The sequence below is a fragment of the Podarcis muralis genome, chromosome 6, assembly GCF_964188315.1.
Source record: "Podarcis muralis chromosome 6, rPodMur119.hap1.1, whole genome shotgun sequence".
Taxonomy (NCBI): domain Eukaryota; kingdom Metazoa; phylum Chordata; class Lepidosauria; order Squamata; family Lacertidae; genus Podarcis; species Podarcis muralis.
Genome location: NC_135660.1, coordinates 34,924,035 through 34,947,061, shown reverse-complemented (window position 1 = coordinate 34,947,061; position 23,027 = coordinate 34,924,035). Strand labels below are relative to the sequence as shown.

General features: G+C 44.2%; 1 protein-coding gene and 1 long non-coding RNA gene across 3 annotated transcripts in view; one reads left to right on the top strand and one right to left on the bottom strand.

The window, feature by feature from the left end:
• LOC114597755 (glypican-5-like) overlaps window positions 1–23,027 on the bottom strand; it is a 416,629-nt gene that overhangs the window by 23,654 nt on the left and 369,948 nt on the right. The gene's annotated exons all lie outside the window — the stretch shown is intronic.
• Window positions 1–23,027, top strand: part of LOC114597757 (uncharacterized) — a 164,609-nt gene that overhangs the window by 139,548 nt on the left and 2,034 nt on the right. The window lies entirely within an intron of this gene.

Genomic DNA, 23,027 nt, shown 5'->3' with positions numbered 1-23,027 from the left:
TATGGATTGTGGTCACCTTCAGAGAGAGGGATATGAAATGATCAAAGAAAACTTCAGGAGGATAATATTTTTGCATAAGCCATTTCAGTGCTTGAGATAAACGAGTGAAAAGAAAGCATCAAGCAGAATCGAGAAGACTCCGGCACAAGACATTTAGCTGCAGTTTTTCTCAGGCATTGGTTTGGCAAATATTCAGCGTACATCCCTCCCCCCCCCCCAATTTCACGTTGACAGGTTTATCCAGCCAACCAGAACCTTAGCTCTATCACAGTTGACAGTTATTGACGGCAGGCTTGATTAGCACCATCAGTCTGTTGAATATCTGTATTGAAAAGAGAGCATTTCATGTAGACACACCAAACTGGTTAGAAACATTATCTTATTAATAGCATGCTGTGAAACCAATGAACGCTTATCTCATCCAGCCGGATGAAGAATACCCACATCGACACAGATGTAATGGAGGTAAACAAGCAAGAATGAAAAATAAACTTTCAGAATGCTTCACAGAATAAGCATGCATGCAATACACTGCTATGTTGAACAAGTTGGTGTTCTTGAACAATGTTTAGTTGTGCCCATGACAGGTGTGTGAGGGGAAAAACTCATCTGGGGAAACACTAGAGTGTGGAGGGTAGACCAGGCCTCTGAGAAACCTATCTACCTCTCTGCTGGTTCTATGGGTGGACCTGCCATCTTTCTTCTCACCTCTGAAACCTTCAGTTGTTCTCCTGACTCCTTTCGCCTCCTCCAGCCTTTAATTAATTGCATTGCTCCTTCCATGAGCTTCACAGCCCCCTTCCTACTCCTTGTTCCAAAATGAAGCTCCCAAAAATGGCCAGGTTAACAACAGTGGACTACACTAGAATGGAAATACTCTATTCCCCTTCAGCAAAATGGGCATAGCAACACTGGGCTACTTTGTAGGGCTGCCATAACCCACATTCTCTTAACCATAGTCCTGCCCCCTACAATATGGTAAAATAATGATGGATTTTATCTGCATTGGCATTAACAGAGTAATTTTTAGTTTTTTTATGAACTCAGAAGAATCCCCCCTCCTGTGAAAGAAGACCTGAGTTATAAAGATCATGAATGTCTATCTTATGTCTACTTTTTATTTTATTTTTACGACAGTAATCCCCAATCACAGCTGCTCTAAAATCCTGACTACCTAAATTTGGGGCATCAATCACTTCATCAAGCAGAAAATAACAACAACAACAACAACAACAACAACAACAACAACAACAACAACAACAACAATTTATTATTTATACCCCGCCCATCTGGCTGGGCCTCCCCAGCCACTCTGGGCGGCTTCCATAAAAACCAAAAATACAGTAAAATATCACACGTTAAAAACTTCTCTGAGGCCTAACACCAAACCAAGAGTCTAGATAATGGTTATTTCACTTCAGCCTTCTCTTTATTTAATTGGCTAGATCTTCTCCCATGAATGTCAGTCATTGCTATGACACTGAAAGCTGGAAACAGGCTAATTTATCAGAAAAGGAACGAGAATAGTGCCTGCACATTTCCCCTCATATCTCAGGTTCTACAGCTTATGGTCCAACCAGGAGGGCAGCTTAGAATCATAGAACTGTAGAACTGGAAGGGATCCCAAGGGTCATCTAGTTCAACCCCTTGCAATGCAGAAATATCAACACACGGTCCCCCATCCAATTTGAAATCACACTGGGCCCTGCTTAGCTTTGCAAATGTGCTAGCAGACTGTCCCCCATTGCACCAGCATGCTTGCTTGTTCATGATGGTAAACCACGGTTAGCCATACTGTTATGTGTGAATGAGGCCAGTATAACAAAATTGTTGTTGGGTTGTGGCAGTGAAGACATCTTAATATTTGGGTACAAGGCTTTCTGCAATTCTATGATCATGGCTAAAGTCTTGAGGTATGACACTGACAACAGCAAATTTCCCCCCAGCTTTGTATGCAAAGGGAGATGTTGGGTGCCTAAATCCCACAGAAGCAAATCAGAGTTAGGCTTCAATCCTAAATTCAATGACCCACTTCAGGTTTGGTTTTGGTTTTGAGATTGTTTGTGGATGCAAAGTTGATGTGATTGCACCCAAAATGGTTTGTTAGGAAATGTAAGTATAGAATGATGTTTCTCCTAACATTGTTCCGAGATAGAAGATGACACTGTGCCTTTAATATCTTTAAATTCAATCAGTGATTGATTACTAATTCCCATGTATTAGATAGAGGAAAGCCATAAGGAACTTTACAAGACCTGACAATCTGCTGTGTTGGGTGTTGCCCTTGTGTTTTATTATGCACAGTGCATGAACGGACAACTCAAGACATAAATTATGCAAATATCTATTAAGAGACTTTGAAAAATGCAGATTACTCACCAAATACATGGAACAAAAAAGAAAAGTTAGCTGGCTTGTGAACTTGGGGGTAAAGTTCCATACGCTCTGAAGTCTATTCTACCCCTAGGAATGCCACATTAATACAACCCTGGAATTTATGTTGCAGAAATTAGCTGCTATGAACTGCTAAAGAGACGAATGGCATAGCTGAATTCTCCACAACATCTGCTCTAGTGAGTCTCTCATTGCCCATAAAGGCAGCCTAAAATATTTTAAAATTAATCAATTAATTAAACTTAAATAACAAGCCTGTTGTCGGGAGAAGACACTTCCCAGGAGAGGATGAGCACAAGCTCTTCTCTGTAGAGTAGGAAGTGGAACCTGTGGCCTTGCTGGACTCCAGTTCCCATCAGTCCCAACCAGCATGGCTAATGGGAGTTGCAGTCCTGCAGTGTCTAAAAGGCTGCAGGTTCCTTACCCCTGCTGTAGGGTTATGTGGAGTCATTGGGTAAATGCAAGCTCGTCCCAGAAGCACCTAGATAACTGAAAAGGCTTCTAGGTAAACTCTCATTCCCACAAGGACAACAATTCACACCCTGCTTTCTTTGCTACAACGTGGGGCTCTTTCCAGTATACTATAGAAAATAATCCCCCAAACCTGTGGTAGTCTCTTGTCTAGTGACCCACTTAAAGCTGGAGCCAGCCATGGGCAATTATATACCTTCTAAGACTTTTAAAAGAAACAGAAATGGACAAATTAGAAGTGATATTTGTGGTTGTAGCTAGCACAAGGATGTGGTTCTCTAGAAGTTGGACCACAACTCCCATCATCCCTGAGTTTTTTCTTTGCTGGTTGGGGTGGAGTTGCAACAACACATGGACAGCCACAGGTTCCCCATCTCTAGGGTCATAGAAGTATGAGCAGTAGTAGGTATGTTGTATGATTAGCAAGTCTGGAGATACTGGGTGTAGCCACCTGGAAAAAGTGTCATAAAACACATGCTTATTTTAATAGCTCACTCAAAACGAAGGAAGACATTTTATTAGTTTCATGATTCATTGAGCAAACTGGTGTTTTATTAGCCTCAGAGAAAGGTGAGGGAAGAGGCAATTTGATATCTAAGACTTTCCAAGCCTGATGAACTTTGCTGTCAAGGCTGCTCTCTTATAGGTATGCCAAGCTGTCTGGCATGATAAAAGAGATGCAGCTTTCTCAGTCCTTCCAGACTGATCGACTGATAAGGCAGGAAACCAAATTTGGCTGAGAGCAGAGCAAACTAATGAATTGTTAAGAGTGGGCCTGCATGCATTATGGATATCAGCAAATAAACTGTTGCTCAGTTACTAGGTTGATAGTAAAAGTTGTAAAAGAAAGACTTGGCCGTTTTGTTAGATCAGTCCTCACTCCCAATTTGGGGTTATCTTTGGATGTGTGATATAGCTCTAAGAAATCTTTATTTAGAGAAGCAGCTCTGTGCAAGGAAATGAAGGGAATGCTCTTCACCCACTCTGTGGATGTCAAAGCAACAGGTAAAATATCCTCATTAAGCCCACCCCATGGAATTGAGGCAGTTAGTTGCTATTATGTTAAGATTAATTCTCCTGGTATTGACAGGAAAAAAAGGAATGAAAGTTGTTTCCTTGTGCTTTATTATATGGAGAGCATCAATTGACCTCTGAAAAGACAAATTATGTCAATATCTATTAAGGGACTTTGTAAAATGTAGATTATTCATAGAAAGTACAATAAATTGTCCAGTTAGCTAGTTTTTAGACATCATAGTCAGGTTAGAAAAATTGTATGCCAGAAAAAGAATTAAGTGAGGGTGTGAACTAATCTATATGGACTAGAGATAATTGGTTTAAACTCAAATTGTTGGCTATAATAGCTACACGTTTCTTGCCATTTTCTGCATGGCATTTTGAGTTTAAAATGGAAGAGATAAGTGTTCTTGGTCCCAATCTGATTTAAGAAATGTATTATTGGGATTTAAAAACTTACTAGACCATTTCTTATATTAACAGATTTTTGGGTAGTATGGCCTTCCATTTATACTTTTAAAATGTATCCTGGGTTTACAGGAATTAAACAGTTTAGTTTAAAACTAAAAGAATAGAGACAAACCACTTAACTTTGCATTGAACTCTCCTAATTATTGGTGATAAGTTTTTAAGCTGACTCCTTCTGAGACCTCAGTAGCAATTTCTGGGGGGCTTGCACTTGCTGATTGGCCTTGAAAGTGCTTTTTGTTGTAATTTCCTGCTCTGTGTTGGGAGATTATTCATTAGCTAGGTCTTTTGATTTGGACAGTTAGGTCCTAACTAGATGTAAGAACAATTGCACACAGTGTTTGAGTTGGATGGAAAATTATAGGACTTCCTTCCCCAACCTGGTGCTCACCAATGTTGTTGGACTATAACTCCCACCAGCCGCAGCCAGCGTGGCCAAGGACCAGGGATGATGAGAATTGTAGTCCAACACCTGGAGGCACTAGGATGAGGGATGAACTAGGTCTGGCCTAAGAGGCAGAGGACAAACAGCTGATTGGACTGTCAGTTGAATCTTAATGGGAAACAGGATGCAGCCCCTGAGAGATTGTTCCTTTGCAAGTGTGGTTGCATGCCTAGGTTCCCTTACACTAGGGCAGGAAAATGCTGAATGCACTACAGAAGACTAGGCATTCTATTTGGACTCTCATATATGGCTTTGTGCATCTGTAAAAAACCCCAAAAAAACCCTAAGCAAAAAAAAGAAGTTATTTCTCACTGCTAACTGCGACTTCTATATCAGTGTGAATGACAAAGATAAAACGTTTTATACCTTCCATTTGTCTCTTATCTTCACAGCTATTGTACTAGGAACATCTTTACTGGTTCTTTAATGTGAGAAGTGAAACGTAAATGGATTAGAATGCAGCTCCTGCTTCTGGATCTTATTCATTTAAATTATTTTGTCCCAGATGAAACAAGAAGGATAATTGTGCTAGGAGTACAGGGATACCACTAATCAGTTACATCAGAGAGAATCTTACCATCAAGATAGGTGTCAGAACAAGCCAAAAAGCAAAAGCAAAAGGTGTTAGGGAAGGTATTATTACTAACAGCGGTATATGAGAATATCCCTCTGAGGCAGCACCCAGCCTGCCTAGGGAGTGGCCAGCAGCAGCACAGTCTGCAATATTGCAAAGGAAGGGCTTTAGCTCAGCAGCAGAGTACTTGCTCTCAAGGAGCACAGCCAGAAAAGACATCTTATAATGCCTAAGATGATGGCAAGCCACTGCCAGTCACGAGTAGACAACAAAGTAAGGCTATTGGGATTAATGTTTGGACACAGCACAAGGCATTATAACTGGAATGCAGAAACACAGAAAATGGCCTTCTGTCTCCATAAGGCATCTCCACCAGACCTTTCCAGCTCAGTATCGTCTACACTGCCTGGAAGTGGTTCTCCAGGGTTTCAGATACAAGTCTTTAGCAGCCATACCTGGAGATGGCTAGAGACTGAGTGGAGGTAACGCTCCGCTTTGCGAAGGCAAACCTCACACCAGACATGCAACAGTGGGTCAAGGAGCATTGCGCCTGCTCTCCCTGACCTTTTGCCTTCTTGGCTAGAAAACAGGGTTTCCCCCCTGACCGTTTGTCTTCTCACAGATTTCTTTACTAGACATAATGCTTGGCTGGAACATGACTGGGGATGCAGACGTAATCAAGTATTGGGGAACATTTTAGGGAAACACCTGCTGACATGTGTATTTGCTAATGCTAGAAATGCGCTTAGATGGAAATATATCATGTTCAGAGTGGTTTCCCTACTGTTTCCAATTGTTGACTTCTGCTAATAAAAGGAGCCTCGACAGAGCTAGCTGGCAGCTTGCTTGGAGCATGCTCGCCAGCTTGCTTCTGAACAGCTCACTTGAATCCAACCTCCTGTCTTCCTCGTTATTCCTACAGACTGAACTTGGGGTATTCTGCACGCCATAGCATTTTACCTCTGGTCAGGGAAGACTGAAGACTAGACAATAATGAAATCGAATGTATTCCATGTATATGCTCTTCTCTCTCAATTGTAGCCATGGTAGGAAGGGGCATGTAATCAGGATCAGGGTCATGATTACACAGAGAAGGATGTATTCTAACCATTTCTCCATACAATATGGACTCAATGGAAATTACCCCGCCCCCTTCTTAAACCTAGAAGTAAAGCGGTCATTTGGGGCCAGTTGTAGCCTCTCTTCCAGGGAAACAGCAACTCAGGGTGTGCATGGATGTGACTTTTACAGGACCTGCGCAGTTGAGGATATGGGTTTAATCCCTTCTTTATGCACGGCCCCAATCCTGATTACCCCTGGCAAGGCAAAATGGAAACACTGTCCAGTTACCATATTGACCCGAATATAAGCCACGCTCCCGCCCCCCAATTCTGATTGTGAAAAGTTAAATTGTGCCTTATATTTGTGACCTTACGGTATCACTGATGAAACAGCTGCCCAGGAGGGCCATTGGGGGTGGGGAACAATGGTGCGCTGCCTGCGACTCCCAAGCCTCCCCTGAGCTGTCAAAACAAAGGGGGAAGGGGGGGTAGGCCGCTGGCAAAGCCTCCGTTCAGGACGGTAGCGGTGGGAGGTGGACCGCACCCGCAAATAAGCCTTGACTTTTAAAGGTGCAGCTTATTTGCGGTTGCATCTTATATTCGGGCCAATACAGTATTTAGTTTCAGTCTTTCTACAGTGCTTTTATCTGAAATAATGTGTACAGTGGTATCTCGAGTTACAGATGCTTCAGGTTACAGACTCCGCTAACCCAGAAATAGTACCTCGGGTTAAGAACTTTGCTTCAGTATGAGAACAGAAATCACGTGGTGGCGGTGCAGCGGCAGCAGTGGGAGGCCCCATTAGCTAAAGTGGTACCTCAGGTTAAGAACAGTTTCAGAACGGACCTCCAGAACGAATTAAATTCTTAACCCGAGGTACCACTGTACTATGTTTTGGCCCTGATTTCTTATAGTATTGCTTTAAGGTGGGGGAGTTACTTTGGAATCATGCCTCTTTGTCTTCTGCATCATTGCCACTGATCACTGCTTCATTCTGTTCTACTATACATCTTCTGTGTAATGATAACCTGCAATTCGCATGCAGCTAATCATGTACAATAGCTATGGTGGAGTGTATTTTGTGGTATGGAAATGGGGTCATGGGCGGTGGTGATCTACATGTGCAGATTGTACTGTAGGGTTGCTGCTTCCATGGAAGTGCGTTCCATGTAAGGAAGTGCAATGTGTGAAGCTACTCTCAGAGAGAGGGAGAGGGAATTTGTGCTTCCAAGTCAGCTGGCCCAGAGTCTTCCAGCTCTGCGCTTCCTGAAAACTTCCCTGGGGGATGGTGCAGCCAATATCAGCTGCTCTGTATTTGCAGGAAATATTTTTCTCTTTAATCTCTGCATAACAGACTTTCTCACCTATGCATCCCCTGACGGAAAAGCTACGCAGCCGCAGCCGCTACTCGCTGACATTTCCAACGGTTAACTCGTAATAACTCAGTAACAGCAAGGAGGGAAATGTACAGAAACACCTATGCTTCTCAGTGAGGGGAATGGCATAAAATGACTAATGTTTCCACTTCTTTTATTAAACATTTTTTCCTACTTTTGGGATCCAATCTAGATTACAGTTTCCTGTATAGCCAGTGGGGTGTTGTGGATAGAGTCTAATCCCCACTCAGCCATGAAGCTCAGTGGGCAAACTTGGACCAGTCACCATTTCTCAGCCCAACTGACCTCACTGGATTGTAGTGAGGATAAAGTGGGGATAGGAAGAACTATGTACAGTGGCACCTCAGGTTAAGTACTTAATTCATTCTGGAGGTCCGTACTTAACCTGAAACTGTTCTTAACTGAAGCACCACTTTAGCTAATGGAGCCCGATTTCTGTTCTCATCCTGAAGCAAAGTTCTTAACCTGAAGCACTATTTCTGGGTTAGCGGAGTCTGTAACCTGAAGCGTATGTAACCTGAAGCATATGTAACCTGAGGTACCACTGTACACCATCTTGACCACTTTGGGAATATATAAATGTAATACATACGTAAATATGAGAGTGCCTTTTATCAAATGTAGCAGTGATGACTCTACAGGCATCATGAACTACTCCTTGCAGTAGCAGTCAATGTTTGTAAAATGCCCCACCTGCCTCCTCCAGTAAGGTATAGGTAAAGGGACCCCTCACAATTAAGTCTGGTCACGAACGACTCTGTGGTTGTAGTGCTAATCTCGCTTTACAGGCCGAGGGAGCCGGTCTTTGTCTGCTTCCACAGATGGTTTTTCCAGGTCATGTGGCCAGCATGACTAAGCCGCTTCTGGTGAAACCAGAGCAGCACACAGAAATGCAGTTTACCTTCCTGCCGGATCAGTACCTATTTATCTACTTGCACCCGGAGGTGCTTTCGAACTGCTAGGTTGGCAGGAGCAGGGACTGAGCAACGGGAGCTCACCCCGTCGCGGGGATTCGAACCGCCGACCTTTCGATCAGGAAGCCCAAGTGACACAGTGGTTTAACCCACAGCGCCACCTACGTCCTCCCCAGCTTCTAGTAGTGCTAAACAAATTTGAAAAGGTGTTATCAGAGTGTCCAATTGCTAACATTATAGTAAAATTATTATTTTTGTGGGTAGAAGTTACAACATGTCACAATCACAGGAAGTATGTGACATTTGGACCTTGTGGTGTTAGTGATTTTCTTTCTGAAGAACTCATAGAAACAGATTTGCAATGTCAGACAAGGGCATTAGTCATCTGTTGTCTTCTCAGGGGCATAAATATCTTTTCCTTTAGTCGTTTATTTTTATTTTCCTCCTTTTCTCTAGAAATTCCTTCCCCTGCTGCAGAATAACAGATGCCAGGAACGTCACTTTGAATCTAGGTTAATTTGCTAGGAGATTACTTGCTACAATTAAGCACTTTTTTCCTTGGCCAGAAAGTTTTTACCATTTACCATCAAGCCAAATTGCACTGACATGTCTCTGCCACAAGCTTGTAGGAAATATTCCCAGATTTACCCTAGGTAACGCTGAAAGGACAATTTAGTTCACAGTTCTGAAGGGAGTCTGCAAAATTAAAACAGATGGGGGGAGTTATTTTGGGTTTGCTTTTGATACCCATGAGAAAATTCCCAGACTTTGCAGGAAGTCTATATTACACGATCAGAGATGTGACTCCTTTTAACCAGGTTTGAGATGCTCTGAATAACTTTGAATGTTCCTTGAAGCCATGAGTAATTGAAAGCAAAGGTTTGCTTGTAATTCCTTTAAAAAACAATAAGCAAGAAAAGGCAGAGGTAAAAAGAGGAAGTGAGGCAATTAAGGCTGCAATGTTATACACTTAACTGGGTGTAATTTCCATTGAAGTCAATTGGTCTTCTGGGGAGGCAGGTAAAGGATAAGCGGGTGGCGCTGTGGGTTAAACCACAGAGCCTAGGATTTGCTGATCAGAAGGTTGGTGGTTCGAATCCCTGCGACGGGGTGAGCTCCTGTTGCTCAGTCCCTGCTCCTGCCAACCTAGCAGTTCGAAAGCACGTCAAAGTACAAGTAGATAAATAGGTACCGCTCTGGCGGGAAGGTAAACGACGTTTCCGTGCCCTGCTCTGGTTTGCCATAAATGGCTTAGTCATGCTGTTTGTCTGTGGACAAACGCCGGCTCCCTCGGCCAATAAAGCGAGATGAGCACCGCAACCCCAGAGTCGGTCACGACTGGACCTAATGGTCAGGGGTCCCTTTACCTTTACCTATGTACCAAGTACAAAAATGTGTTATGCTGTATACTGTCACAAATGTGCTAGTTACTTTATAGAACATAAATGTGGCATAGCTCAGAGGACTTGTGTTCCACATTAAATAGACAAATCAGGAAAGGGGGAAGCTGCCTTATACTGAGTCAGACCACTGGTCCATTTAGCTCAGTATTTTCAACACTGGCTGACAGGACCTTTCCAGAACTTCTGACAGGAGTCTCTCCCGGCCATACATGGAGCTGCTAGGGACTGAACTTGGGCCCTTCTGCATGCAAGGCAGATATCCTACTACTGAAATAGGACCAAAAGATAAATATTATCATTGACCTTAGCTCATTTAACATATGTGAAAGTGAAACAGATGATGGAACCAACACATTCCTTACAGAGTATTGAGCTCTGGGGCACAACATATTACTTGAACATTCATATATATATACAGTGGTAACTCGGGTTACATACGCTTCAGGTTGCATACACTTCAGGTTACACACTCCGCTAACCCAGAAATAGTACTTCAGGTTAAGAACTTTGCTTCAGGATGAGAACAGAAATTGTACTCCGGCGTCGCAGCAGCAGCGGGAGGCCCCATTAGCTAAAGTGGTACTTCAGGTTAAGAACAGTTTCAGGTTAAGTACGGACCTCCGGAACGAATTAAGTACTTAACCCGAGGTACTACTGTATGTGTATACACACACACACACACACACACACACACACACACACAGTCATACCTCAAGTTGAATGTGCTTCGGGTTCAGTGCATTCGAGTTGCGCTCCGCGGCAACCTGGAAGTAACGGAGCACGTTACTTCAGGGTTTCGCCACTTGCGCATGCGCAGACACTCAAAATGACATCATGCGCAGAAGCGGCGAAAAGCGATGTGTGCGTGCACAGACGTGCTGTCACTAGTTACGTTTGCTTTTAGATGGGAACAGGGCTCCGGTAAGGATCCTGTTCATATCTAGCGGTACTACTGTATATGTATATATGTGTGTGTGTGTGTGTGCACGCCATTGGAAAAAGTATAGCTAGCAACATATAACAACATGATGATATTAGCAGATTTATTTTCAAATCTTTGCCTGACAATTCATTCCTTGAAATCTCTCTCTCCCCCCCCCCCCCCACTTCTCCCTAATCTTCCTTGCAAAGGGGAGGAGGGAAATTGACATTAGGGAAGTCTGGGGACATTAAATGCCAGGCATGGTTGTCTTTTTACATTTAATGATGTGTTTTTGGCAAATGCTGTAAATAAAATCTAATGCTCTGACCTTAAACAAGCTTCAGTGCTTCCCAGGTAAGTTTGCTTAGTTTCAAGATCTACATCTAGCTGATTAAGTTAATATATATGAGCCTTAGTTTACATAAACTGCCTTTAGCATATGGATTGTTTATAATTATGTCCTGGTAACAGCATTTAAGCTGCTGCGATTAAAAATGCAAGCTTGTTTTCTAGCTACTGAAATTTATTTCTTTTAATGGTGCTTGTGTTTAGATCATTTTTTTAAAAGGCCTGTCAGAAAATAAAACCAAAGCAAGCAATAAAGTCAGAATGAAACACTGGAGAAAAATTGTGTGCCCCAGCTAGAGTCTCTAATTCTATTTGGGCACAGCAGTTAAGTAAGCTTTAGATGGAATGAGTGTTGCAGAGATTTCCCCCCCCCCCCCAAAGGTCAGTATTCACCACATCAGTTGTCACTGTAGGTTTAGGTTGGCTGTGCAAATCAATTTCCTTTTGTCTTTGTACAATCATAATATTCTTTTTTTTAACACAGTGATATTAGCACCTTGTTCCAAAGTTCCAGTCTGTTACCCTCACAATCTGACCAGGCTCCCACAAGGCACTTGTCTGGATACAGGTGCAACCAATAGAGAGTGGGAAGAAGGCCATAATCCACATCTTTGTAGGAATGCCTTTGTTTCTTAAGCCCTGCTCAAGCACGTTTAGATGACTAATCAACGCAAAGCCTGCTCAGATATGCACTGGGTCTGTTCTCCACTTATTGCTCTTGGAAGTTATTTCTGAAGAATTTAATCTTAAATGCATGAAGCACCTTTTACACGTGCCACATGATTTACAAACATAGTATAAAACAGTGAAAAATAATTTTTAAAACAGTACAAAAAATTAACTTAAGACAGGTATTTATTTTGTACAGTGGTACCTCAGGTTAAGTACTTAATTCGTTCCGGAGGTCTGTTCTTAACCTGAAACTGTTCTTAACCTGAAGCACCACTTTAGCTAATGGGGCCTCCTGCTGCTGTTGCGCCTCTGGAGCACGATTTTTGTTCTCACCCTGAAGCAAAGTTCTTAACCTGAAGCACTATTTCTGGGTTAGCGGAGTCTGTAACCTGAAGCGTCTGTAACCTGAAGCGTATGTAACCCGAGGTACCACTGTATTGGTTTTTATACCTCAGGCAGAGACTTTTTCATCAAGCTGCAAAAGCTTATTAAAACCAACGTGTCTTCAAGTTGTTTCTGGAAAGTGCAGATAGCAGAAGCCTATCATATATCGACAGGGATGTTGTTCCACAGAATGGGGCAGCCACACTGAAAACCCTGCTCTTGAGTTACTGTGGACCATGCTTCTGATATTTTAAAGTTATTTAATATGCTATCCATTTAGTTTGTTGTTGTATTTCAAGCACCAGGGAGGGGGAGAAGTGTTTGTGAGATTTTCTGCCTCAGGTGCCAACATAGCTCGTCTGGCCTTGAGAACTGCATACCTTCAACTGCGGTGAGGGCTTTTGATGCTCTACCTCAGGCAACAAAACGTCTTGGGCCCAGCCCTGTAATTAAAGAATGTGCCTGGAGGAAGGAGTCCCATTAATTTCAATTAGTATAAAAAGCACAGCAAGATCCAGCTGAAAACAATTTGTAAAACTTTATGATCCTGATTTAATGGTTGCTGTTGTTGTTTTTGTTGTTGTTAACTATAAGTCTTTAAAAGCACGGAATGGCATGCCATTTCTGTTCAGTAGCTAAGTCTAAGCTAGAACATGCTATTTTGCTCCTGCTGTCCAGGACCGAGTGAGACTGGCTATTATGCAACTACTTTTCCATGTTATTAAGCGCATGTTCCCTTTTGAACGGTATATTCAATAACAGATGGTGCCTCAAAGGCTCATTTCAGTGATGAGGCCAAGCCACAGCATCTCTCCACAAGGAGCCAAAGGAATGTACATATGGCATTGCGTCACTCTTTAGGGCAGTGGCACACCTTTTTTTCACAGCTGGTGACTGGGATTTGCATGCATAACATCCTATATGAAGCTGCCTTGTACTAAGTCAGATCATTGTCCCAGCCGCTTCCGTAGACTGGCTAGCAGTGGCTCTCTAGGGTAGGTCTTCCCTGGACATTCACGGTAGAATGTAGAACGCTCTACTGCTTGTCCTGGGCTCCATCCCATAACTGGAAGCACATGACAGAGATGTCTGCAGCCCATCAGGGAACACACAAACTGTTGGCAAATAAATTATGAATGTTCATGATAAAAACGAAACAAAACAGAAGGGACGTTAATGCAATATGTTACAGCCTGTTGCAGATCAGGAAACAATGGGCAGAGAAGTCCCTCTGAGGAACTTGTGCTGCATTGCCGACAGGGATCCATGTTATTTGGGCAACAAGGAGGTAAGATCTCCTGCCTAGAAAGTGTCATTGGATAGTTAAGATAAGCTTGGGAACCAATGGTTCCCAACCTTTTTTTGGCCATGCCCCACCTAAGCATCCCTAAAATCCTGACACCCCCCCAGTGACATACAGTGGTACCTCGGGTTACATACGCTTCAGGTTACAGACTCCACTAACCGAGAAATAGTACCTCGGGTTAAGAACTTTGCTTCAGGATGAGAACAGAAATCGTGCTCCGGCGGCGTGGCAGCAGCAGGAGGCCCCATTAGCTAAAGTAGTGCTTCAGGTTAAGAACAGTTTCAGGTTAAGAACAGACCTCCAGAACGAATTAAGTTCTTAACCCGAGGTAAAGGTAAAGGTAAAGGTAAAGGTAAAGGGACCCCTGACCATTAGGTCCAGTCATGACCGACTCTGGGGTTGTGGCGCTTATCTCGCTTTCATGGCCGAGGGAGCCAGCGTACAGCTTTCGGGTCATGTGGCCAGCATGACTAAGCTGCTTCTGGCGAACCAGAGCAACACACGGAAACGCCGTTTACCTCCCCGCCGGAGTGGTACCTATGTATCTACTTGCACTTTGACGTGCTTGGAGCTCACCCCGTCATGGGGATTCGAATCGCCGACCTTCTGATCGGCAAGTCCTAGACTCTGTGATTTAACCCACAGCGCCACCCGTGTTCTTAACCCGAGGTACCACTGTATACAGTAATTCTTAATATTCAAAAAGTGAACTCCTGTTCATGTGGAGGAAGCCTAAAAGGCCATTCACTGTTAATAACTCATTCTCGAATTGTCCCCCCTTAAAAATCAAATTGCCCCGCTGTGGGGCGTGTGCCCCATGTTGGGAACCACAGATCTAGACACCAAATAAGTGTTTCAGTCAAATGTGTTGTAAATTTTGTATGAGAAATTGTGTTGGCAAAAACAGAACTCCACAGCGCCATTTGGTGCCACAGTGTTATAATGCATGTACAACACATATACAACACATTTTCTTTACCAATTTAGCTGAGTCCATATGACAATTGTGCATTACCCTTAGCACACTCCAAGGTTGAGGTGCCATGTTGGAACAGTACAGTGTTGTAGAATCAAGCTTCTTTCTCAACTGAAATCTGGGCACTCTTTTTAAAAAAGATATTTGGCCCTTTCAACCCCATCCTTACAACAAGCATCCCAACTTAGCAGCCTCCACTGTGTCCCATGGCAACACAATCTGCATGATGCAACATAGCTGCACTGTGAGATTCCCTGCCCCCTCAGGTGCTCCCAAGGGGAGCTTGGAAACTCACAATGTGATGAAGAGAGGAGAAGTAGTCAGATCCCATAACCACTTACAGGAAATAGCACCATTTACTACTAAGGAAAGTCCTTCTTAAGAGTCCATGGGAGCCCTGCTCTGAATTTGTAAACCCTCTTTCTCACAATTAGGGGATGTTTTTGTTTGAGACTACAGTAATGATCTTAGAAGAGGCAGAGGAACCAGAGACCAAATTGCAAACATGCACTGGATTATGGAGAAAGCTAGAGAGTTCCAGAAAGACATCTACTTCTGCTTCATTGACTATGCAAAAGCCTTTGACTGTGTCGACCACAGCAAACTATGGCAAGTTCTTAAAGAAATGGGAGTGCCTTATCACCTCATCTGTCTCCTGAGAAATCTCTATGTGGGACAAGAAGCTACAGTTAGAACTGGATATGGAACAACTGATTGGTTCAAAATTGGGAAAGGAGTACGACAAGGCTGTATATTGTCCCCCTGCTTATTTAACTTATATGCAGAATTCATCATGCGAAAGGCTGGGCTGGATGAATCCCAAGCCGGAATTAAGATTGCTGGAAGAAATATCAACAACCTCAGATATGCAGATGACACAACCTTGATGGCAGAAAGTGAGGAGGAATTAAAGAACCTTTTAATGAGGGTGAAAGAGGAGAGCGCAAAATATGGTTTGAAGCTCAACATCAAAAAAACGAAGATCATGGCCACTGGTCCCATCACCTCCTGGCAAATAGAAGGGGAAGAAATGGAGGCAGTGAGAGATTTTATTTTCTTGGGCTCCATGATCACTGCAGATGGTGACAGCAGTCACGAAATTAAAAGACGCCTGCTGCTTGGGAGAAAGGTGATGGCAAATCTAGACAACATCTTAAAAAGTAGAGACATCACCTTACCAACAAAGGTCCGTATAGTTAAAGCCATGGTTTTCCCAGTAGTGATGTATGGAAGTGAGAGCTGGACCATAAAGAAGGCTGATCGCCGAAGAATTGATGCTTTTGAATTATGGTGCTGGAGGAGACTCTTGAGAGTCCCATGGACTGCAAGAAGATCAAACGCATCCATTCTTAAGGAAATCAGACCTGAGTGCTCACTGGAAGGACAGATTGTGCAGCTGAGGCTCCAATACTTTGGCTACCTCATGAGAAGAGAAGACTCCCTGGAAAAGACCCTGATGTTGGGAAAGATGGAGGGCACAAGGAGAAGGGGACGACAGGGGACGAGATGGTTGGATAGTGTTCTTGAAGCTACCAGCATGAGTTTGACCAAACTGCGGGAGGCAGTGGAAGACAGGAGTGCCTGGCGTGCTCTGGTCCATGGGGTCATGAAGAGTCGGACACGACTAAACAACTAAACAACAACAAAATGATATTACCAAGAACAGCATGACAGTGGTACAGGTGAGCTGCAAGGCCCAATGTAGCTCCCACGCGCCTAGTTTAAATTGGGACTGCCATATTTCAGCAGGGCATGTTCATACTGAAGCCCCTCCTTTCACATACTTGTCATCTCCCTTGCTCTTGTCGGGTAATGAGCCAGGCAGCCCAGGAGACAAGGCAGGATGATGTTGCTTCTGCCTGTTAGAACAAAAAGTCCCATCACTGGTCTGGGTCACATCCAAACCAAACATTTAAAGCACTATTATACCACTTTAACAGTTATGACTCCCCCCCCCCCAGGCAACAATATCCTGGGAGCTGTAGTTTGTGAAGCATGCTGAGCATTATTAGGCATTCCTCTTCCTCTTATTCCTCTTATTCCTCATAAAGCTACGATTCCCAGAGTGGTTTAAGAACCAATCCCCCTTCCCATGGAAATATGGGAACTGTAGCTCTGTGAATGGAATAGGAATCTCCTAACAACTCTCAATGTGGGACGGGGGTGGCACTGTGGTCTAAACCACTGAGCCTAGGGCTTGCCGATTGGAACGTCGGCAGTTCGAATCCCTGCGATGGGGTGAGCTCCCGTTGTTCAGTCCCAGCTCCTGCCAGTTCGAAAGCACGTCAAAGTGCAAGCAGATAAATAGGTACCACTCTGGTGGGAAGGTAAACAGCGTTTCCGTGTGCTGCTCTGGTTCACCAGAAGTGGCTTAGTCATGCTGGCCACATGACCTGTGTCTGCGGACAAACACTGTCTCCCTCGGCCAGTAAAGCGAGATGAGCACCGCAACCCCAGAGTCATCCGCGACTGGACCTAAGGGTCAGGGGTACCTTTACCTTTTGACAACTCTCAATGCCCTAAGAAATTACAATTCCCAGGAATTCTGTAGACAGATTGTTTCTCTTTAGTGTGCCTTGCCATTATAAGGGGAGGGAATGCCACACTAGTCAGCACTTTCAGTCCATTTATATTTCTCCCCCACCTATCTACACGGCTCTCAGAGGGTATTACAGAAGGGGGGATCACTATTAATAATGATTGGTCACCAGCTGATGGAATGAAACACCAGGGGCTACTGCAAATTTATATTTGATTATACAGGGACAGTTTATGTTCTTATAATGGTTAACAGTAGATCTGTTCTTTTCTATCCACATCACACATTCTTTGCTATGCTTCATGTGCATACAGTGAGATGGAATGGTACAGCACTGGAAGCAACAGGACAGAATGGGATGGAGTGGACTTACAGTGGTGCCTCGCAAGACGAAAATAATCTGTTTCGCGAGTCTCTTCGTCTAGCGGTTTTTCCGTCTTGCGAAGCAATCCTATTAGCGGATTAGCGCTATTAGCGGTTTAGCGGCTATTAAAGGCTTAGCGGCTTAGTGGCTAAAAGGCTATTAGCGGCTTAGAAAAAGGGGGGGAGCGGGGGGAAATTGCAAGACTCGCAAGACGTTTTCGTCTTGCGAAGCAAGCCCATAGGGAAAAATCGTCTTGCGAAGCAACTCAAAAACCGAAAACCCTTTCGTCTAGCGGGTTTTTCATCTTGCGAGGCATTCGTCTTGCGGGGCACCACTGTATATCTATGTATCATTGAAGCCAAACCTGGATAGAATTGGCTGCTCAGCCCAACTGTATTAATTCATCAGGTTTTATTGCTTAATATTGTTACTCCTAATGCAGGAGACCACAGATGGTCCACAAGTTTTATCCAGGTGGTCCACAGCATGCCTGTAGACATGCAATTAAAAAACATGCAGCATCTACATAGTGCTTTAAAATGGCTACAACATACAGAAAAAATATTGTGGTCCATCAAGATCCTCAGCAATTTTCAAGTGCTCCATGGGGCAAAGAGTTTGAGGACCAGTGTCCTGATGTTTTACCTGCTTCCAAAAGTACCTAATATCCCCATCAATAGTGTGGATGTCCAGTCATGTTTTGTAGCTAGAGAAAGGTTGCATCACCACCTGTATCTCCACCCAAAGAAACAGGAAGTTGAATTTCTCGTGCCTTTTGAGACTGTGATATTGCTTCTACTATATTATGCATTGTCCTGTAATTGCTGACAACGAGAACAGGCAGGTACTTGTGAATATAATTACCATTTGATAACAGGGATTATATTTTGCCCTTTATCTACAGTTTCTCTCTAGAGCAAACCAGGTTGGATGAGTAGTATTCATTTGGAATGAACTTATCTGTGTTTTGCCCCGACACCAATTGTTCCCTCTGTAGCTCCTTTTCATTTTAAACGGAACAATGATTGACATTAGAAGTAGCAATAATTCCGTCGCTACACCCTGGAGATTAAAGGGACGTGATTCGTGTTGCAGTCAGAGAACACGAGGTACACTTTGCTAATTGCCGATTACCAAAACAGCGCAGGCATGATCCGTAAACGGGAAATAGCATTAGCATCAATACTACATCAATAGAGAAAATGAAACGGCAAACAGAGCTACAGCTATAGCTGATGAGCCCCACTGTGACATTCATTATTTATTGCAGCAATGAGAGTTTGATTTTATTAAAATAGCTCAGTCGGTTCCTTTGCTTTTCTGGTATACTATATATATATATATGTATCTGGGGGGAAATGAAAGGAGCAAAATACACAGGGAATGCACCCACCATGCACATCATAACAAGGCTATTCCTTGAATAGTCCAGGCCTGCATCTCCATAAGCATGTTGGCTTAATGTCATGAGAAACAATGGAGTGCACCTCCAGGGGTTAAGGCAAACCATTGCATTGGCAACACCAAAGTGACCTACTTGGGGCACAAGCCTGGACAGTGTGTGTGGAGGTCCTGGCTGCCCAGACAACAAGTCTCTTGTTGTCAAGGAAAACAAGGAAAATCAGAGCAATACATTGGCCCTGCCCCACTTACTCAATCACAAGATGTGGCGGGTGCACGCTATTTGATGGCAATGCCCATCCACTTTGAGCTGTTGTAAAGATACTTGAATCAGGAAACTCTACCCAAAAGGAAAGCCAGGCAGTTTCTGATCCCATGAACTGGTCCTACCAGCCCATTCACATCTTATATTCCCCTCCTTATTTTCTCTTTTGTGAAGCTCATGCAAGAGGCTCACTTGTGTGAGTCATGTAATATACAACCTGGGAATTGATGTATGGCAGCAGCAATTTTCTTGATTTATTAGGCCCAGTTTGGAGCTCTCCTTATCACAGAGGCTGCCGCTGTTCGGTTGCGTTAGTTCCTGGCTGCACTGCTAACCCAAAGTGATTGCTCGCCTGAGCACTGGAACACATATAAGTGGCACAAAACCACAAAATGGCTCCCGCCAAACAGGGAAGAAGGGGTGTGTGAAGATCTACATTGGGAACAAGGAGGGGATCCAATCAACCTTAAAGGTAAAGGTAAAGGGACCCCTGACCATTAGGTCTAGTCGTGACCGACTCTGGGGTTGTGGCGCTCATCTCGCTTTATTGGCCGAGGGAGCCAGCGTACAGCTTCTGGGTCATGTGGCCAGCATGACTAAGCTGCTTCTGGTGAACCAGAGCAGCGCACGGAAATGCCATTTACCTTCCTGCTGGAGCGGTACCTATTTATCTACTTGCACTTTGACATGCTTTCAAACTGCTAGGTTGGCAGGAACAGGGACCGAGCAACGGGATCTCACCCCGTCGCGGGGATTTGAACCGCTGACCTTCTGATCGGCAAGTCCTAGGCTCTGTGGTTTAAACCACAGGGCCACCCGAAGCAAAGCCTGTTGTAGGGGGGAAAGCAGCCCACTCTGAATCATGCTGGGGGGGTGCACGACCATGTCCTCCCTGGGGTGGGAGGAGACCAGGAGAACCTCCTATTCACCGAGAAGCTGTTGTGGATGTGGCATTGGGCGAGGGCTGCTGAGGCAGCGCATCAGGCTTCCAAGGAGTGTGCCACAGCTGTTGCTGCCACCGTGGCAGCAGCAGTAGGCAATGCATTCCTTGGGGGTCAGAAATGCTGCCCCTATGGATCCTGCCACCTGAAGCGGTCACTTTCCCTTGCCTCAGTTGACCAGCCCTGATATTAATCCCTAAATAGAACATAAAAAAGGCTAAAGGACCCCTGCCAGTTAAGTCCAGTTGCAGACGACTCTGGGGTTGCGGCACTCATCTCGCTTTACAGGCTGAGGGAGCCGGCATTTGTCCGCAGACAGCTTTCCGTGTGGCCAGCATGACTAAGCCGCTTCTGGCGCAACGGAACACTGAAACCAGAGCAGCGCACAGAAACGTCGTTTACCTTCCCACCGGCGTGGTACCTATTAATCTACTTGCACTTTTTGGCGGGCTTTCGAACTGCTAGGTTGGCAGGAGCTGGGGCCGAGCAATGGGAGCTCACCCTTTCATGGGGATTTGAACCAATGACCTTTCAATCGGCAAGCCCAAGAGGCTCAGTGGTTTAGACCACAGCGCCAACCGCGTCCCAAAATAGAACATACCCTACCAAAAATACAGCTGTGTTTGTAAAACACCTGCTCCTCCAAACCCTCAAGGTATATATTAGAGATGGTAAAGAGTGTCAAAAAGCTAACTTTCTCATGATTGCCCTCCCTTTTCAGTCAAGAGAGAATGAGGTCTTTTCAAATAGGAGAGAGAGAGGTGGCATGCCATAATTTGTACTTTTCATTTGTAATCTGCTGAGCTAAATGAATGGTAATCATGATCTGAGTGTGTTGCTGTTGAAGAGTAGACTGCCCACTAGATTGCTCTGTGTGCTGCATTAGGCACAAATGGGAATTTGGAAATGAAAGCAGATTATACATGACTCCTGTTTCTGCAGAATAATGGACCAGTCCTGGATACGTGTGTAATCAAAGCCTGGATAACTTTCTAATGCTCCATCCTCTCATGGTGGGGATAAGATGTTTAAAGTGCAGACCCTGTGATTGAAGCTTTTCATTCCAGCACTGTTTGGTTATGTCTTCTCACTTTTACTATGTGTGAGTATGAGCTTGCAAGGTCAAATGAGAGAAAGAATTGGGGTTGTCTGTAGGGGCTTCTGGCCCAGGAAGTTCTGCCTTGTTGGGTTCCACCTCAACAGGCTCTGTGTGACTAGGTCCTGGAGGAGTGTCAGGGTCAGTGTCTGATGCCTCCATAACCCACACCAGGGGACCCCAGGGCTCCCTATAGCTTTGGGATGCCTTCTTTTTTAAACCTATTTCTTCATTACTGCTGAAGGTATACCCTTGTGCAACTGAGAATTTGAATAAGATCAGTAGCAGGGCCCCTGGGCATGACAACCTCTTCTTAGACTTCTGGGTGGTACCCAATATGTGTTTTGCTATTGCTATACAGCAAGCTCACAACTTATGTGGGAGTTATGTACTGGGAATCACGTCAAAAGCCAAAATCACATATAGTTAAAACCCATTGGGTTCAATGGTGAGGGGGATTGCCAATGTCATTTTCCCCAGAACACCATCCCTCCACAATGAATTAATTAGTTATTGCCACACACATAAAGTTGAATGTGCACAGGTTAAATGCATGTTAAGTTGCGGGCTTACCGTATTTACTTCGTTTAAGAATGTGCTGTTCCTATATTTAGTACACATGAGACCTGCCAGCTTAAATATCTTATCTGTCGAATAGTAATTATTGTATCAGAAACAGAGATATCTCAATAAACCAGAAGTCTCATGTATCTGACTGTTGCATAACATTTCAAAGGAGAAGTAAACATAAAGCAGTGGAGATGACTTTTGGAAATAAACTTACAGGGTTGATGGAAACAAAAAATGGTTAAACCGCTTTGGGGAAGAATGCAGAGATTCTTGCTCTTGTCTACCCACTCATTTAAATTAGCCATATTTGGCCATTATCATCTTTGTGATCGGGTCCTCTACACTCCCTGCCATCCATATGCTGGGAAAAGTAGGGAGACTTTTCTACACATATAAACTTCCCCCATGATTTAGATTCTAAAGTTTATAGAGCAGGATCCCTCTTGCAGCCCTTCTCCCAATACATGAACAGCTGTGGAACCAGCAGTGTAGATGATGGCAGGGGTGGGGTCAGCAAATACAGCACTGTTCTCTTCCTCCAAATGATTGCATGGAGGATAACACTTATGCAGCGTTATGGTCTCTTAATTAGGTACTAAACAACATTTCCCCATTTTTCACTTCAAGTTAAGCTTGCATTCTTTGCTCATCATCCACAGACACCCTTTGACAGCAGGCAGTTGTAACTTCAGATTTAAAAGGAAAAGGTAAAGGACCCCTGACAGATAAGTCCACTCACAGACAACTCTGGGGTTGTGGCGCTCATCTCACTTTACTGGCTGAGGGAGCCAGCGTTTGTCTGCAGACAGTTTTTCCAGGTCATATGGCCAGCATGACTAAGCCGCTTCTGGCGAACCACAGCAGCGCACGGAAATGCCGTTTACCTTCCCGCCAGAGCGGTACCTATTTATCTACTTGCACTTTGACGTGCTTTCGAACTGCTAGGTTGGCAGGAGCAGGGACCGAGCAACGGGAGCTCAGCCCGTGGCGGATTCAAACCACCGACCTTCCAATTGGCAAGCCCTAGGCTCAGTGGTATAGGCCACCCGCGTCCCAACTTCGGATTACAGTGTGCATATTCTCCTGGGTTCTCAAGTCA